This window comes from Myotis lucifugus, unplaced genomic scaffold, assembly GCF_000147115.1.
Source record: "Myotis lucifugus unplaced genomic scaffold, Myoluc2.0 scaffold_38, whole genome shotgun sequence".
Taxonomy (NCBI): Eukaryota; Metazoa; Chordata; class Mammalia; order Chiroptera; family Vespertilionidae; genus Myotis; species Myotis lucifugus.
In genome coordinates, this window is record NW_005871086.1 from 8,473,256 (window position 1) to 8,492,810 (window position 19,555).

A 19,555-nucleotide genomic window follows, 5' to 3' on the forward strand; every position below is an offset into this window, starting at 1 on the left:
CGAATTTTTTTAACCACAAAATTTAATTAATTATAATTCTTAGTTCAGAACACTTCCACTTAATCTTTTCTTATTGGCCCATGCATGGACTGCTTTCATGTTTAATAATTTGTGTTTTATGCATATATTTGTATGTTTTAGCTAATAAATTAGACTCGCATGACCCACCACCTCATACAAGAGCTAGAACATTAACAACAATTTACATCTACCAAGTGCTTCTCCCCATCCCACCTGTGTTAACTATACTCCTGAATCATGTACTTGTCATTGACTTGTTTTTTAATATAATTTATCTTAAAAGCATATTGTTTAGTTTGTTATTTTTTATTTTAAGATATTAGAAGTTAAAAGGAAGAAGACAGATCTGTCAATAGACTCAGAAATGCATTTGATAAAATTTGATATAAAGATTATCAATGCATCTCTTCAATATTGTCATGGAGTTCCTAAACAGTACAATGTAAAAAAGGCAAAGTAAATGGAAAAAAGGAAACCAAAATGTCAACTATGACTGTATACATAGAAAGACCACAAGATCTAAAAATTATTTTTTTTAAATAGAGCTTAACAAGATGACTGGATATAAGATCAATATACAAAAACTGATCACATATCTATACACTAGCAATAAACAGAAAATATCTAATTTTAAAAGACACAATTTAAAATAGCATTCGAAATATCAAGTATAACTAAGAGTGAATATTTTTACTGGTAATAGATGCAAAATTTAAACAGAAGGATTTTTTAAACTTTATTAGGAGACATTAAATACCAGCTTTATAATTAGAAAGACCTAATATCATTAAGATGATATTCTCTTCAAATTGACCTTAAAATTCAATATAATGCTAATCAAAATCCTATGAGGCATAAATAGACATTTTTAAAAGAAGAAAAAAGAAGAAATACATATGGCAATAAGTATTCAAATAAATACTTAATCTCATTAGTGATCAGAAAAATGCAAATAAAGACCATTATAAACCCACATAATTAACAATTTAAGAATCTGTAATACCAAGTGTTTAGAAAGAATATGCACGAGCAAGGTTTCTTAAGTATTGCTGGTAGGAATGAAAATTGGTACAACTACTTTGGAAGGCAGTATTGCATTATCTCGTAAAGCTGAACATTTAGATATACTCACTGACCCAGCAATTCCACTCCCAGGTGGCTATTGGAGGGAACTCTTGTTTATGTACAGCAGGCAGCACATAAAAGAATCCTCACAGCAGCATTCAGAATAACAAGTCTGGAAACAACCCAGATGTCTACTTACAAGAAAATATGTAAGTAAATCCAGGTATATTCCCACTATAAAATGTTATATGCCCTCAAAAAGAGCATACTGCTGGTGCATACAAAATCACAGCCTGAAAAATTAAGTCCCAAAAGATTAACAATACCAAGATACCATTTTATTAAATACAAGAGGCCCAGTGCACAAATTCGTGCATGGGTGGGGTCCAGCCGACCTGCCCTGACGGGGGCCCATCAGGCTGGCCGGGGGAGGGACTGCGGGTGGTTAGCAGCCAGGGGGGTGCCGCAGGCAGTTGGCGGCTGGCCCCACCCCAGATCAGGGGGTTGGGGGCCAACCAGGGGCCAAGCCGACCAGGGAGGGCACCAAAGTGCGTGTCATAGCCACTGGTTGTTCTGGTCATTCCGCCGTTCTGGTCATTGGGATTGTATATATAGAGATATACTCAAATATAAAACTTAAGGATATATTAAACCAGGAATCAAAATAATAATCAAACTGAAACCCTACCTCTCTAAAAACTTATTCTAAAAGTATAAATCTCCAGAATTTCCATGGTGTGATATGCAATCTACTTCATTCATTTCATTTGATAAGTAAAATTATGTATTTCATTAAGAGCAAATGAAATTACAAATGGATAAAACTAAAAGTGTATAGTAACCAATGTTCTGCCATTTCTTGTTATTTATTAGGAAGAGTCTGCTTGCTCATTTACGGGTGGAGATTACCCACTCAGCCACAAAGACAATCTTGAAGAACTCTAGTGAACCAGAAAAATATTGGTTATATTATTGTGAAAAGGTACATTCTGGAAAACCGCTTAGTCACATAGTTTATCTTGCCACGCTGGGTACAGTGTCTATCTGGAGCCATTTTTGACTGAATGAGGAAGGCCATAGATTAGCTCAAAGACCATTTTTGAACCCAGTAAGGAAATGTCTTGGCTCCTAAATTAGCAAGGAGCCTGGCAGCCTTCACATGTGGGAAACCTATTGAGCAGTGAATGGAATAATTATTCCCAAGGACTGTGTATCCTGGACGTGGGAATGCAGCTCAGAGCTCTATGAAAGCCACATTCGCCCTCACAACTCTCAAATAACACTAAAAATGGGGGACGGGAGGAATTCCTCCTTAATGTCATTAACCTATTCTGATGACAAATAATTGCCTTTAATTGCCAGATATTTAATATACTAATTACATGGACCCAAGCAATAAAAACTATTGTCCTGAAAACTAGAAAATCTGAAATTTCTGTCCTGAATATTTAGACATTTCTTAGAGGGTACTAGAGAATCTACAAATCCAATCCTATATAATGAAAGCCCAGCAACCGAATGGCATTAACAACCAGAACGACCAGTTGACCAGTCGCTATAACATGCACTGACCACCAGGGGGCAGACGCTCAATGCAGGAGCTGCCCCCTGGTGGTCAGTGTGCTAACACAGTGGGAGCGCCACTAGGCTGACCAGGATGAGAGGCTGATCCCGCTGCGAACCCCAGGCCAATGGGCAGGAACCCGGGCTGCAATCGTTGCCTCCTCGCCCCAGGTTCCTCCTCCTTGCTCCCTGTCGCCTCCTCCAGATGCCCTCAGGAGGCACAGCCCCGCCACCAGGCTCCCCGAGCTGACCCCAGAGGCTAGGAAGTGGGCTGGTGGCCACTGCGAGACTGAGGCCTACTCCGCCACCTCTCAGTGCTATTGTCCCTAGGCCCAGCCCCGACCGGGTCCCCTGGAGAGGCGAGTGCTCCAGCTCCACAGAAGATGCCGGACCAGCGAGCAGCCGCTCAGAGGGTGGTTCCACAGCTGCTCGGCTGATCAGGATGGGCAGTGCTCCCACAGCAGGCCAATCCCTACAGGCCACACACGCCCCCCACCAGTGCACAAATCCCATGCACCAATCCTCTGGTTAAATATAATAGCACTAGAGGCCTGGTGCATGAAAAATTCGTGCACATGGGGGAAGGGAGGTCCCTCAGCCGGCCTGCAACAACGCCAGTGTCCCTCGTCCCGGTCTCTGGCCAGAGGCCTCTCCCCTCCCTCTGTGAGGCTGGGGCACAGACGCTGGGGGCGATGTGAGCCAAGAGTCCCACTCCCAGGCCTCTGGCCAGAGGCCCCTCCCCTCCCTCTGCGCACCCAAGGAGCGGAGGCTGGGTTCGCATTGCCAGGGCAATGCCACCAGCATCCTGCCCCGGCTGCTATGGGTGCCGCCATCGTTGTTGTGGAGTGATGGTTAATTTGCATACTATTATTTTATTAGCTAGGATTACCACTACTAAAGGTATTTAGATTCTAGTCACAAACCTTATCTACTCTTATAAATAACACATGTAAAATAACGGTCTTTCTCTTTTGGAAATGAAAACAAAACAGTAGAAAGATTTTAAGCAACATGAGTTTAGTTGCTTAAACTGAACTTCATCAATCATTCCAAGTATAAGAGTAGTGGTCTATTTTTCAGTGGCAGAAAGTATCAAGACACTTGGAGAAGACGGTAGGAAGGCACCCACAAAACTATGGGAATGAGAACATATTACAAATGTAAACAGATGCCTTGTTACAGAAATGAGGATAATGAAATGGATTTGGTTTTCTCAATCAATAATTTTCAATTATTGGGTATGCAATTCATGATATGCAATAACCAAAACACAAATATTTTTCTTATAAAGTATTCCAGAATGCCATGATTTCAAAAGAACACATTCCAAAACCACTTGCACATACTGACAGTGACATGTTAATTAATATAATCTTTCTGGAGAGCATGGACTTGAGCTTAATCATAATCTGTCCCCCAACTAGATTATGAGCTGAGAGCAAGGACTATTCTATTCATTATTGTCTCCCAAGGGCATGATACAATATTCATGCTTAGACATATTTTTTGATGAAATGAATGTATCAAGAGCCTTTAAAATTTTTTCATACCCCTTTAAACCAGTAATACTACTAGAAATTAACCCTAAGAAAATTATCAGAGACACAAAGATAAATAAACAACGATGTTTGTTGCAGCATTATTTCTACTAACACAAAATCTAAATGTTCAACAGCAAGGGTATTAGCAAAATGTGGTATATCACACAACGTACTGTAGTACTGGCAGTTATTTAAAAATGTATTTACAAAGTATAATTATTGACAAGGGAATTTTCACAATATAACATTATATATACAATCTATATAATACATATATGTGTAGGCAAATACAATGAGTGGCCAGATTATTATGACCACCTGACGTTTGTAGGCAAATTAGCTATAATTTTGCGCTGAAGTTGCTAGAGGGCCAGACCATTATAAATAGGGAAGCAGATTGTTTACTACGACAGTAGAAGTGATTTTTTTCTGAAGATATGGGTAAACCTTGAACGTTTTACCAGCCTTTGAACGTGGGATGATTTACCAGCCTTTGAACGTGGGATGATTGTTGGTGCTGGGAGCCATGGAGCGAGTATCAGCAAAACAACCAAAGGCCTGTTCGAATACCTTTGCTGTCTGCAGTTATCAAGATAAAATGTCTCCAATTCACACAGGAACACGAGGATTGGACAGTCGAGCATTGGAAAAAAGTCATGTGGTCTGATGAATCACGTTTCCAGTTGCATCATGCAGATGGCAGAGTGAGAATTTGGCGGAAACAGCATGAAAGCATGCAACCCACATGCATGAGTACAACCCTTCAAGCTGGTGGGGGCAGTGTTATGGTTTGGGGCACGTTTTCCTGGCATGATCTGGGCCCTTTAATTCGTGTGGAACAACGTCTGAATAGCACAACATACCTAACTATCGTTGCTGATCAAGTTCATCCTATCATGATAGCATATCCCAATAGAGATGGCTTCTTCCAACAAGACAATGCGCCATGCCACGGTGCTCGTATTGTGCAGGAGTGGTTTCAAGAACATGAGGGAGACTTTACCTTGCTTAGGTGGCCCCCACAATCACCAGATCTCAATCCAATTGAGCATTTGTGGGACGAAGTTAAAAGAGCCATCAGGCAGCTGGTTCCACAACCATCAAATCTCACAGAACTGGACAGTGCTATTCATCAGGCATGGTGTCAGATTCCTCGCATCACCTTTCAACATCTCGTGGAGTCAATGCCAAGAAGAATCGCCGCAGTATTGAAGGCAAAAGGTGGCCCAATGAAGTACTGATGGGGTGGTCATAATAATCTGGCCACTCAGTGTATACATACAACTAAATTCTAATTTATTATATAGCTATGCATGTGTATACTTGTATCCATAGAAAAATAACTTGTATGGGGAATACACCAAAATATTAAAAGTAGTTATATTTTGGCCCTAGCCAGGTGGCTCAGTTGGTGAGTGTCATCCCATGCACCAAAAAGGTTGCAGATTCAATTTCAAGTCAGGGCATATACCTGGGTTGCGGATTCAATCCCCATTCGGGGAGTGCATGGGAGGCAACTGATGGATGTTTTTCTCTCTTCTTTCTCTCTCTCTCTCTCTCTCTCTATCTCTATCTCTCTCTCTCCCCCTCCCCATGCACTTTCTTTCTCTCTCTTCTATCTCTAAAAATCAATAAAAACATATCTTCGAGTGAGGATTTTTTTAAAGTGGTTGCATTTTGCTAATAAATAGAACTTTAGCAGTCAGTACATTTAAAAGCTTATAAAAATAAAATTATCCTTAGTAAATGAAATATAAATGAATTTAGTTACTGATAAACATAAACATACTCTGTGTGTGTGTGTGTGTTCTATCTGTAAGCTATCCAACAACCACAAAAAAAGCACTTAGTATTTAGTCTTATAAGACAGAAATGAGACATTCATAAGGAAGAGGGAAATATGTAAATACAGTTTCAACACCACAAGAGCAACTCCACCAAAATGAGCACATGCTTTAAAAATAGTCACGCAAATAAAATATCTCATTGGAAAGGTAAATATTAGTGAACATTTTATTTGAAATATAGAAGCATTCATATTTAGAGTAATGATAACAGTGAAATATACTTTCTAAAAACACTTTAAAATCTTTTTAAATAACAAATACAGTTGTTTCCAAATTTTGCTTTCTAAAAATAATATTCTGCTACCAATTCTTATCAAGCATGTCAGATTTTCCTTCTTTCATGCTGTTTTATGCTACTGCTACCTAAATTCAATGACTGTATCAGAATTCTGGACTCGTCTGATGGAAACAATGCATTACCACAGGAAGGCAACCTGAAATCCCACGCCCAAGTCTGCCTCCCTGGTAATCTGTCTGCACCAAATCACAAAAGCTGCTAAAACTAAACAGTGGAGACCAGATTCACTGATAGGCAATCAAAGGCTGTTAGGGTTTTTAATTCTTTGGGCAATATTTTATTTTTTTGTTGTCTTTTTTTCTTTTTCATTTTAATCTAGGAAAAGTCCCCACTATAAAGGCCTCAAACCAGAATTCAGAAAGCAAGCATGGATCTTGTTTGGGTCTTATGCTATTCATATGCACACATTCATTCTTCTGCTGATTTTACTATGCTGTTTAGTGTCTTTGAATTCGTTTTTTTCTCCTTGTTATTTAAACAAACTAAATAGGTTTTCATGGAATTTTTGAAAGTTCTGTACTCAGACAACCAGCATTAGGGATTAAGAAAGTTCAGTAGCCTAGGAGTCCAAGTAGGCTAAAAGCTGAGCAACCAAGAACTCTGGGTATCTTAAATCCAGCTTTAGAAATCAAACAGATCTGGACAAATATTGCAAGTCTGTGTATATTTTTCTGAACTGTTGCCCTAGCAAACTGGCATGGGGAAAAGAATGTCTGCCCCCAAGTAACACCCAAATTTTGGTCCTAGTCTCAGCTACTGATTTAGCTGAAACAACCGTGAAGTCTAATTTAAAAATACGAGTTCTGCTATATCTGAGATGACACAGAATTTGGTATAAAGATATCCTAATCAGACAGAAGACTATACCACCACATGCAAAAATATCATAGATACCAACAAGAATATTTATGTTAAAGCATTTTTATTACTCATCAGTGCTCAGAAATATTAATCTATTAATGGAGAAAAACCCAACAATGCCATCACAGGCAATGTTACCACAGGTGTATCCCTGACTATATAATTTTCCATTTGTCACAGGCACAAATTTTAGCATTACTATTTGAAATAACCACAAGGTACCAAAGCTATTATTTATGATAATAAACATTCAGCTTTTCCAACTCTAAATCGTTCAGCATTCATCTGAATGTTTATAATCATATAACTGAAGCCTACACCATATTAACCTGAAGTAGTAAAACTCTTGAACAAGTTCCCATGGTACTCAACTAATTTCAATAAATAAATTGTACGTCTTAAAACACAGAACTGGGGAAATGTTAAGAAGAAGAGTTGGGGAGATGTTGAAGCATAAAAACATGATTTTAGAATAAAACTGAACAGATCTTTATTCAAAAGCTATTAAACATCTAGCAATCACTATTCCAAGGAACTAGTAAAAGATGAAAATATAAGCAAGTTTATAAAAGTATTTGATAAATGCATAGATAATATAAAGGAGCAGGAGCCAGTTCTTAAAGAGAACAAATTCGGAGCCCTGGCCTTGCCTCAGAGACAGTGCGATAGCGAGTATTTTAGTTGGCCGTATTGCCACTTAGCTAAGACTCATTTCGCAGTCTCCCCTGCTGCTAGGTATCACCACATAACGAAGTTTTGGCTAATGAGATGTGAGTATATCTGCTACTAGAGGCCCAGTACATGAAAATTCATGCACTGGAGGGGGGGTCCCTCAGCCCGGCCTGCCCCCTCTCACAGTCCGGGAGCCCTCAGGGGCAGAAGGCGACCCGGCAATCAAGGGAAGGGGACGCTCCCATCACACCTCTACTGCTACCACTGCCGGCAGCGCAAGCCTCAGCTGGCCCTGGTTACCTGAGCCTCGGACGGCCCTGGGTGGCCGGGCAGCCACCATCCAAGGCTTGCCTGTGCCTCGGGCCAGCCCTGAGTGGCTAGGGGGCTGAGGGAACTGGGGGACTCCGGAGGCAGGGGCACGGAGCGGCTGGACCCGCCTGGGGGTGGGCCCGCTGTGCCACGTGCCTGCCACCCCGGCAGGGCTGAGGGGACTGGGCACTGCCATCTTGTGACTGTGGGGCGCTGCCATATTTGAGGGCGTGGCAGTCAATTAGCATATTCCCTCTTTATTGGCTGTGGGTGCCACCATCTTTTGTGAGTGTGTGATGGTCAATTAGCATATTCCCTCTTTATTAGATAGGATGTGCACCTCCTCAGTTGTCATCTTTCCCCTGGCTGGAATATGGCTGAGATGATCAGAGAGCTAGCAGCCACCTTAGACTGGGAGGTGGACAATACATGAGCATCAAGGCACAAAGAACCTGGGTCCCGGTAACTGGAACCACAGTCAGCCCTGGACCTTCTATCTAGCCATCCATATGGGAGAGAAATAAATGTCTATCTCTTTGCACCATGATTATTTAGAGTTTCTCTATAAATAACAATCAACCATAATATAACATGGGAGGGGAGCTCATTAGTCAAAATAATAAAGCACCTGACATTTATTTAGTGCTTACTACACACCAGACACTGTGGTAAATGCTTTTCATAAAATCTCTCATTTGCTCCTAACAACACTTTAAAACCAGGCCTCTGGAGGACAGTAACTTGCCTCGATCCACTCAGCTACAGGGGCTTGAATACAGACCTATCTGATGCCAATGCCACGACTAGGCTGTGTACCACCCTCCACACCCTTAACTCCACTGCCTGTGTGGAGAACAACCCTGATCCCCTCCTACAAAGCACTCCAAGAACACTGACTGAGCTGTATGTCCCTCGGATTTTACTGGCATATCTTCAAGACTGTGGAGAAGACAAATATATATTTGTGATATATATACACATCAGAGCACAGAAATGAGAAAGTATTAAATAGTCAAGATTCACAGAGGAAAAATATCATTCCCTCTACCACTCCAATATAATACAACTTAAAGTTATGCTGTAAAGCTATGTACCAAAAAGTTAACAGTTTGGGCTTTTGGTATTTTTCTTTTTAGTGGGTTTGGGGTGGGGGTGAAAGAAGGAGATTGTAGAAGACCTTTATTTTCTACATTATATATTTCTATTCTGTTGGAAGTTTTGTAACTAGCTAGTATTACTTGTATTATCTAAAAAGGCAGTAAAGATGCCTTAAAACATGTCCTAGGAATTTTCCTGTTTGTCATGTTGTCATTTAAGAATATGTCATTGTAAGTTATGATGAAAAAGTGCCAAAGTATTAGAGAAGTGTAATGATGTAGATGAAGATATGAAAAAAAATTAGATTTTTACAAATCTATTTCCAACTCTATTATTCCAATATGGATATACAGCAGCTTATACCACTAACCATAATACAACATGGGAGGGAAGCTCATTGAGGCCAAAGGAAAATAAAGATGAAAGGAAGCAGAGGAAAATTATTCCATATGTATGTTCAATGTGCAAAATTCATGGGTCAAAGTCCTGTCGTCTTGGTAGAGACAGGCTGAAAAATTTTTTAGGAGCTTCCTAGCAGACAGGGCAACAAGCAGCTCAGGAAGTAAATCAGAGGACAGGCAGTGAGCCATCAGAAGGAAGCACAACGGATTTGGGAACCGGAACCTGATGAGATGCTTTCTCTGGTGAGGCCACAAAATGAGTTGTGTCTCCAAACACAAAAAGGATTTTTGAAACTTTGGGGCCCTGTTTCAAGTATAAAAGTTTAATAATATTAAGGCCAAAATTTTAATAACTTAAAGCTGAAAGACATGCATATTATATAAAAGCTGAAATAAAATGGTCCTAATATAGTAGCTGGCCTAGTTTCTTTCCAACCACCTTCTTTATATAAATGATATACTGTAATTTATTTTCCATAATTTACTTTCTTTGCAGATACTAATATCTTAACCATTAGTTACCCATTTTTAAATATGTAGAACTAAAATCATTATAGTCTGACATTTTTATATGCTTATAAAACACATTTTGTTCCAACTGTTTTTATTAGAAGAAATGTGGCTTGCTGAAAACCAAAACCTACATATTTTACTTTGAAAAAAATGGCAGTTGGTAATATAAAACCCCACACATTTGCTTTTAACACTGCTTGAGGACTAAAACCTACAATGTGAAACTGACATCTATTAATGGTTTGCTCAAAGAAACCAAGACTGTTTTAACAGAAAGCAGCACTGAGCTCATGCCACAGCCCACGGCATTCGCATCCTCACTGCTCCCCCAGGGAGGTGAGTGGGTGGCCATGCATGCCAGGCTCCCGGGATGAGAGCTTGCTTTCACAGGAATCTCTCTGTCTTGTATCATCTCCAGACTCAAGAATATAGACACAGATTCTTTGGAATGTAGCCTCTGGGGAGGCGAGAAAATTATGTTGACCACATGCAAACATTTATATTACTCTCTGGTTTGTTTCCATGTCTCTCCAAAAAAACCCTGCTTTTTCAAATCAGATCTTAGGAGACTACATATGACAAGACATCCATATTCTTTCTCTTCTTGCCTCATGAAAAGATAAAATTTGTGAAAATTATTATTTAATATCATTTAAGTTTTAATACCCTAATCACAGATGTGTTTATGTTAAAGCAAATGTTTATTTAAAAATACAATTTACCCCCCAACTCTCCCACTAAAAATTAAATATGCCAAGTACAAATGCAGGAAGGAGATGAGATGCCCAAGAGTGACCAGCACATAGAAGTTCCTGGTTCAGTCAGGATAGGAAAGAGGAGGAAACGAAATATAAATAGACAGAAGCAGGTGGAGGCGAAGTACACTGGCATTAGAGGCATGGTTGGCCCGGGAGTGGGAGAGGAGCAGGTCAACAGAAGCTAATAGAATGGTTAACAGCCCAAACAGCCAATTGATTTCCAGTAATATCAGCCCAAATACAAGCTATATGATCTCTGTTAGTTGATCACTTATTAGACAGTTCCAGTTGGAACTTCAAACCTTGACATGAAGCATGACTAAATGGGGTTTATCACAGGAATGCAAGACTAGGCCAATATGCAAAAACCAACCAACGTAATTGATCAGATTAGCAGTCTAAAGGAAAAAACAACATAATTACATCAATTGATGCAGAAAAGCACTTGATAAATCATATAAAAACTCTCAACAAAATAAGAAGGAAAGGGAACTCCTCCAAGCTGATAACATCTGTAGCTAATGCCATACAAAAGACTGAATGCCTTCCTCCCAACATTGGAAACGAAGCAAAAATGTCTGCTCTCACTACTTCTACTCAACATTGTATTGGAAGTTCCAGCAATCCTAAGAAAAAAAGGCAAGGAAAATAAATAAAAGGCAAACAGACTGGAAATAAATAAAACTATTCCTATTCACAGACAAGATGACTGGTTATGGAGAAAGTCCTAGAACTAATAGGTCATTTTAGCAAGTTCACAGGATAGAAGTCAACACACAGAAATTAATCATATTTCTAATATAGTAGCAATGCACAACTAGACACTAAAAAACATACCATTTACAATAGTTCAAAAAATGAAATACTTAAATTTAAATCTTAAAAAAATATGTATAAGAGCTATAGACTGATAACTACAAACTGCTCCTGAAAGAAATCAAAGAAGACCTTTTTTAAATAGAAAGGCATACCATATTGATGGATTGGAAGCTTCAACATAATAAAGATGTCAGTTTATCTTTATTAGTTGGCCGTATTGCCACTTAGTGGCAATTTATCTCCAGATTTGTGCAACCCCAGTCAAAACCCTAGCATTATTGTCTGTAGATGGAGACAAGCTGATTATAAAATTTATATGAAAAGACAAATGAACTAGGATAGCTAAAATAATTTTGATGAAAGAAAAAGTTAGAGAAATCACATGACCTGATTTTAAGATTTAGTATAAAAGTACAGCAATTAAGACAGTTCTGTATTGGCAAAAGGATAGACACAGATCAAAAGACAGAGTAGCCCAGCCAGTGTTGCTCAGTGGTTGAGCGTTGACCTATGAACCAGCAGCTCACGGTTCGATTCCTGGTCAGGGTACATGACCAGGTTGTGGGCTCAATCCCCAGTAGGCGAGTGCAGGAAGCAGCTGATCCTCTCTCATCATTGATGTTTCTATCTCTCTCTCCATCTCCCTTCCTCTCTGAAATCAATAAAAATATTTTTTTAAAAGACAGAATATAGAGTCCAGTAATAGATCAACACAAATATGACCAAGTTATTTTGAAAAAAAAGGAAGGTGTAAAAACAATAGAGAAAGAACAGTCTTTGTCCTAGCCACTGTGGCTCAGTTGATTGGAGCATCGTCCCTAATACCAAAAGGTGGTGGGTTCTATTCCCAGTCAGGACACATACCCAAGCTGCGGGTTTGATTCACAATCAGGGCACATGCAGGAAGAAACCGATGGATGTTTCTCTGTAAAATAGATGTTTTTTTCTCTCTCTATCTCTATCTTCCATCTCTATCTCCTTTCCTCTCTCTAAAAATCATTTTTTTTAAAAAACTGCCATTCTCTACAACATTTTTTTTAGTTCCTTTATTGAAAAAAAAAAAGAATAGTCTTCAACAAATAATTCTGGAACAAATGGTCATCCGTATGCAAAAATAATAAAACCTTGTCCTAAACTGTATACCTTCTATAAAAATTAATTCAAAGTGGATCATATAATAAAATTTAAACTTTTTGTAATAAAATCTTCATGATCTTGGATTAGGCAAAGACTTCTTAGACATGCCACCAAAAGAAAAAAAATGATCAATTGAACTACATCAAAATTTTTAAATTCTGTTTTGCAAATTATACTGTTAAGAGACTGAAAGGACAAGCCTACAGGCTGGAAGAAAATATTTTGTAAATCATATCTGATAAAGGAGTGTAAAGAGAATATATAAAGAACTCTCAAAACTCAACAGTAAGAAAATAAACAGCACAATTACAAGATGGGCTAGAGACAGACACTTCACCAAAGAGGATGTATGCATGGCAAATAGGCTATGAAAATATGTTCCACATCATTAGCCACAGGGGAATGCAAATTAAAACAACAATGAGACACAACTACACACCTATTAGAATGGCTAATATTTTTTATTCCATCAATGACAAGTGCTGGCAAGAGTATGGAACAATTGAAACTTTCATACATTGCCAAAGGGAAATGCAAAATAGTACAGCCACTGTGGAAAACAGAGTTTATGCAGTTTCTTTTAAAGGTAAACATATGCTTACAGCATGACTCAGTCATTCACTTTTAAGCATTTATCTCAGAGAAATGAAATTTTATGTTCACACAAAAACCTGTATATGAAGTTTATAACAATTCTATTTATAGTTACCAAAAATGGAAATAGGCCAAATGTCCTTCAATGGCTGCATGGATAAACTATGGTACATCCACACAGTGGAACACTATTCACTGTATTCCACTGGCTTCCTAACCAGACGATGAGAATGAAAATACCTAATGAGGATTGACTCCGCACCACACATGCAGGCACCAGTTACCACGATCTCCACTCAGATGAAGGACCTGAGGCATAGGAAAGTCAAGTAACTTCTTCAAAGTCACGCTACTAGTACAGGCAGAGCAGGGACTCGAACACAGGCAATTTGGACCCATACTTGTCTCAATACTGCCTCTTTCTAGGACCTTAAGAGCGAGGCTCCATCACACATTCCAACAACTACCACCTAGCAGACTGCTGGGTATGCAATAGATACTTTGCAATCTAAATGACTGGGGTGTTACCTGGGCTCTCTTTGCAAATTCAGAGAGCATCTTTAAGGGAAAGATGCTAAAGTCTGCATTGTTCTGAAGAGTTCTCTAATAGTTGCCTTATAGTTAGTGTGTTATTTCATTCACATGAGAATTTCCTTGACAAAAAAACAACAACACTACTCATGTGTAATAAAGACAAAATGTTAGAATTTAGTCATCTGTTAAGATTTTTATGTAAATAATGCCTAAAATGTACCAAAACAATACTAAAAAAGTAAAAATCCTCCTGAGAAATTGTATTTTATATCCCAGTAAATTCCTTTACTAAAAGCTTTCCCCCACCCCACACACAGAGGAACCTTCAAAGAATTCTTGTTCCTGAGGAGATAAAGTGTACATGCCCTCTGAGAAGTTTGATCCTTCTTAAGATCTCTATCCTAACAGTCTGTTTTGGAAAATCTCGATATTTGACACAATTCTGGATTGTGGCTTAAAGATAAAGATGATTAGTCACCTGTGAGTGGCTGTCTCTCTAATGAAGTGTGTGCTTGCTAAACATAGCTCATCTGAACAACAACGAAAATTTTCAAGAGATGAGTCTCCCCTTGATATTTTTCTTCTATGACATTCTACTAAAGAGGGATTAATCTTTTTTTAAAAAGACTTTTAATAAAATTTCACTGCACTTGGCCATCATCCAGGCCTTCAGTTAGGTCCCATGATACACTCTAGACAATCTATGGGCAAACTACGGCCCGTGGGCCTATCATTACAATAAAATGAATAAAACTAAAAAAAAAAGACCGTACCCTTTTATGTAATGATGTTTACTTTGAATTTATATTAGTTCACACAAACACTCCATCCATGCTTTTGTTCCGGCCCTCCGGTCCAGTTTAAGAACCCATTGTGGCCCTCGAGTCAAAAGTTTGCCCACCCCACTCTAGACAATCTATATGCCTTCTATCTATGTACATGTGATATCATTACAATAAAATGGTAAACCGATCTTTAATTCTAATCTTTCCTGACACGATTAGCTAAAAAACATTAGCAAAAAGATAACAAAACCATCCAGCTAATAAAGCTAATTTCAAATCATGAATTTGGAGCAGGATAATTTTAGCAACCATAAAACAGAGGAAAAATATTATCTTATCAAGGACAACAATATGCTCATCGAATTTACCACTTATACACTAAAGGGATTCTCCAGGAAACCCCAACACTAGGGGGCAACCACCCATTGGCACCCAACCACTGATAGTAAGAAAGAGACCATAAACACAACAATGTGACCACTAGGTGGCGACTTCACACCGTTTCTTTCCTCTCAAAAATCTTATTTCCTCCTTTATTCTGGCTTTCCCAAAATATTAGCAGTGCAAAATCCAAAGCAATGCCTCATTTTAACAAAGAAAATAATAAAAACAAATTTAGAAAACTTATTTTTAATAAAAAATGTTTCCTGTAACTTTCTACATATAATGTTTTGTTATATAATCAGCAAAGAGTATATCTCACCAAACTGTAATTATAAATTGGTATTCTGTCTCCCACTCTCTTGGCAATGTATCATTCCAGTGTTTCAATATATATAGAATTGAGACAAATTTATTTTGATTCTCTTTTGTCATAAATATCTTCTAAATTCACAAAATAGGAATCCTTTCTATCCCTCCCTATATAAGGTGGTTGACATATAAGGCTGTGTCTAACTGAAAGACATAATAAACAGTAGCCTCTAAGACTTTTCAAATCCCAGTCAATAATAGTAAATGTCAAATAACCCTGTAGACAGGTGGAATGTATATAAATTCATCATCCATTTTAAATAAACAGGGTTGAGGTTTCTTTGTGGGGGTTTTTTGTTTATTTGTTTGTTTTCATATTTTTTTATTGATTTCAGAGAGGAAGAGAGATGTAGAGAGAGAAAAACATCAATGATGAGAGAGAAGTATTGATCAGCTTCCTCCCGCATGGCCCCAACTGGGGATGAAGCCCACAGCCCAGGCATGTGCCCTGACCAGGAATCAAACTGTGACCTCCTGGTTCACAGGTTGACACTCAACCACTGAGCCACATGGGCCAGGAAGGTTGAGGTTTTTTAAGATTTTTTTCTATAACAGGTCTAGAGTATGACTTTGCACCATTCACAATCAGCAAGTTTCCCAAGACTTGGGTAGCATCGTTAGATTGAAAGGGGAAGTCTGAGTAATGGGCATTTTGTTTATTTGTTATTTTTAAATTTCTTTTGTTTATCATTGGCAGGGGCAGGGGCATGGGGCAGGCAGATTGCCTATTTATTTGCAAAATATCACCTCTGTTTTAGATGATTACCAATAGGCTGGTTCCCAAGTAAAATTTAAAAGTATGTGCAGTTACTTCTTGGCAACCTCAATCTCTCCTTTGCCTCCCCAACCTGTTTCCTTCCCTGCTCTTCAGCCTCTTGCTCAGCAACATTTTACTGATCTTGACACTTGGTGCCCTTTCTCCTCTGTAAACCAACCAAAGCAAGGGTATGGAATCAGCCATTTCCATTTAAGGTAAATACGTGCCAGTTACTTGGCAGAGTTGGTTCCTCCCACCCATGCAGTCCCCTGCCTCTAGTTTAGTCCTTGCTACCTCAGAGTGTAACTGTCTACATGAGGGCCTCCTCTACAGTGTTTATAAATAATAAATCCTCAAGAAATTCCTTTTAAAAATGGCTGTATCCCTTTGACTTGCCCTCGTCACATTTTAAGCCTCTTCTCTAATTGTGGTAAGAAAGGCTTTCCCTCCATGTAATGCAGGCGTTCTTAATTTTAGAGTTCAAGAACAGGCTTTTTTTGTGTGCATGTATATAAGCATTATTTTCCTAGGAAAGAGGTTCATAGCTTTCATTAGATTTTTCAAGGAGTCTCTAACCCCCAAAATGTAGAACCAAAACACGCAGAACTAAAATGTAGAACTAAAAACGTCATGTATGAGGAATCAGAAAAGAGGTATATTATTGGGCAAAGGGGCCTTCCAAGCAACCTCAGAACCATTTTAGCAGGAAGCCACCTACTCTGCTTATAGGTAACATCTCCTAAATACAAAGTAGAGAGACGAGTCCCTATGAAGAAAACCAGACCATTTTGTTCCAAGGTTGTTGCAACCATATGTATTTACAAAATAAGTACACAGGCAGAAGATAATAAGAATATATTTACAGCAAACCCTCTCATCAGAAAGATAAAGCCAACTTAAGTCAAAATATTATATTTATAATAATTTTAAAAAGATTAGATACCTGCATGTCCAAAAGGATGGTGTCAATCACCAAAACCATTTCTCCTCCCAGAGGAATGTTGGAAGTAAATGGAGAATCATTTGGGTGCGTTATTATTTTACTAGTATTTCCCCCTTTCGTTTTCCAATACGGGTTTTCTTCAGTCATTCACTTCTCATGTTGAAACCTACTCTTCCACTCTCCCTTTAACCAACATCTAAACCATCTACCAAAACTAGTCTTATAGGTAGGAGGCCAGCACCTATGTATTAGACTTTCAGGGTTGGATTCAGATGGTTAAAAGTGGCATTTTTCTGATGAATTACAAAATCCTGATTTGGTCCAGTCTAAGAGATCTTTGAGAAAGTTATTGTGTGCAAAGGGCAAAATGTACTGAGAGCTGATATTTGAATGGACCCATGGAAAAGACCTTTTTCCAACCAGAACACGGCCCTCTTTTCCGCCATGCCCAATCTCAAGCTCCAGGGGAACTTACCACACTGCATGGGGACAGAAGGGCATGCTCATTGGCAGGGAAGGGAAGGGGCCACAGAGTCAGACCACAGGCAAAGCCTACTGCCACCTACCCCAGGCCACATCCAGCCAGAGCATGGCTGCTGAATCCACCTGCCTCTGGAGGAGGAAGAGAGATGAAACAGAAAGAAAGAAAAAGGAGGAGGGACCAGGCCAGGCCTCTTCCCAGTTGAAAGAAGTCACTCCCACACAACTCCAGTCAGTAGAAAAAAGAAAGAGAAAACAGCACACATTCACACATGAAAGCTTCTTCCCTAGAAACATGTGGCCCAGTCAAGGTTTCAAAGAAGAATACCCTTCCTCCTCTTCAGGAACCTTGCCCTGGACTGTAAAATGGAGCAGGGAAGGGGCCTGGAATTCAGCCTTGAGGACAAAACCACCTGGCACGGCAGTGGTAGCCGAGCAAGTTCCATTCCAGCCAAAGACTTAGTCTCCAGTTTATTCTTCATTTCACAACTAGAATATCAATTACTTGCCAAATAGTAAAAAGAAAAAGTTTCTTATCTTATGCTATCAGTAAAATGTAAAGCTTTGCAGAATGCTCACAAGTGGGTTCTCTTTAAATTATGAATAAAGAATGCTGATAGGAAAAGATATTTCATATGGAACTTTATAAGTATATAAGTTTAAAGGTGGGGGAAACCTCCAGTCAACAAACAGCATTAAGGTGGGAAGAAAGAGCCCCTGTCCCTGCTGCACCCCCACCCAGGCACCCCCCACCCCATGAACACCCCCTGCAAGGAGATGAAACCCCTAACACCAGCTGTGCTACCAAACTAACTGTGTGGCCTGCAGCAACTACCTCATATTAATCCCTAAATTACCCATGTTGAGGGCTATTTAAACACCAAACAAAATAGATTATGTGGGGAAAGCTTTGCAACTATAAACCATTATTCATCTGTATTATAATTACGTCCCTACAAATTGTGGCTATTAGTTCACATCCCAAATCTACCTAAGCATTAATAACTATTTTACACATTTGAAAGGGACATTATAAAGTTTTAAGTTACACTCTGGCCAGAAGAAAATACAGAGCTCTTTGGGGAAAAATAATGGATCATCCACGTCTTCAACGCCACGTCCTAAATAAAGGGTTTAATCCCAGCACATTGCACAGCAAAGCCTGCCGTCCTATAAAAGGAAGTACTAACCCCTCAATTTAAGGACTACTTACAACCAATTAAAGTAAGGATACTTATAATTTAGTGCGTAAAAATGTATGCTGAAATATAATTAGTGCCTATGTATTAAAGCAGGATGGACTAAGCTAATTTGTGGAATGCTGCAGGAGAGAAGACCCTGGGATTTAAAGAAAATGAAGAAGAAAAAGAAAAGAAAGAATGACCCTTGTGTTTGCACAGCAGCTAAGCAGCTTAATGTTCCTCTCATCAATCTGAACAGAAAGAAAGAGGAGTGGCCTCTCGCCATCCCATCAGCATATGTGATGCCTGCTTGGCTCCGCAGCCCTCGAAACTAGGGTGCAGGCTGAAGAGCCGGGCTTTGTGCCCTCCACTCTTTTCCCAGCTTCATTTACATGGTAATCAGAGCAGCCCCGGGCCAGAAGGGAGAACAACTGCCAAAAGTAAAGACCTCACAATAACAAAACTGACATGTGCCGTGATAGCGCCAAAGTGCTGACTCAGGCATTTCTTTAATCTCCCTTTAAAGCCATAACGTACTATTTGTGTTATTAGTAGCTGGGAATTTTTAGCAGTCTTGTACTGACAGCAATTATTTAAACACATGCACAAAACAATAGAGTTTCAC

At 39.1% G+C, this 19,555-nt stretch overlaps 1 protein-coding gene across 1 annotated transcript in view; it reads right to left on the reverse strand.

Annotated features, from left to right (window-relative positions):
• FSIP1 (fibrous sheath interacting protein 1) overlaps positions 1–19,555 on the reverse strand; it is a 171,500-nt gene that overhangs the window by 71,842 nt on the left and 80,103 nt on the right. The gene's annotated exons all lie outside the window — the stretch shown is intronic.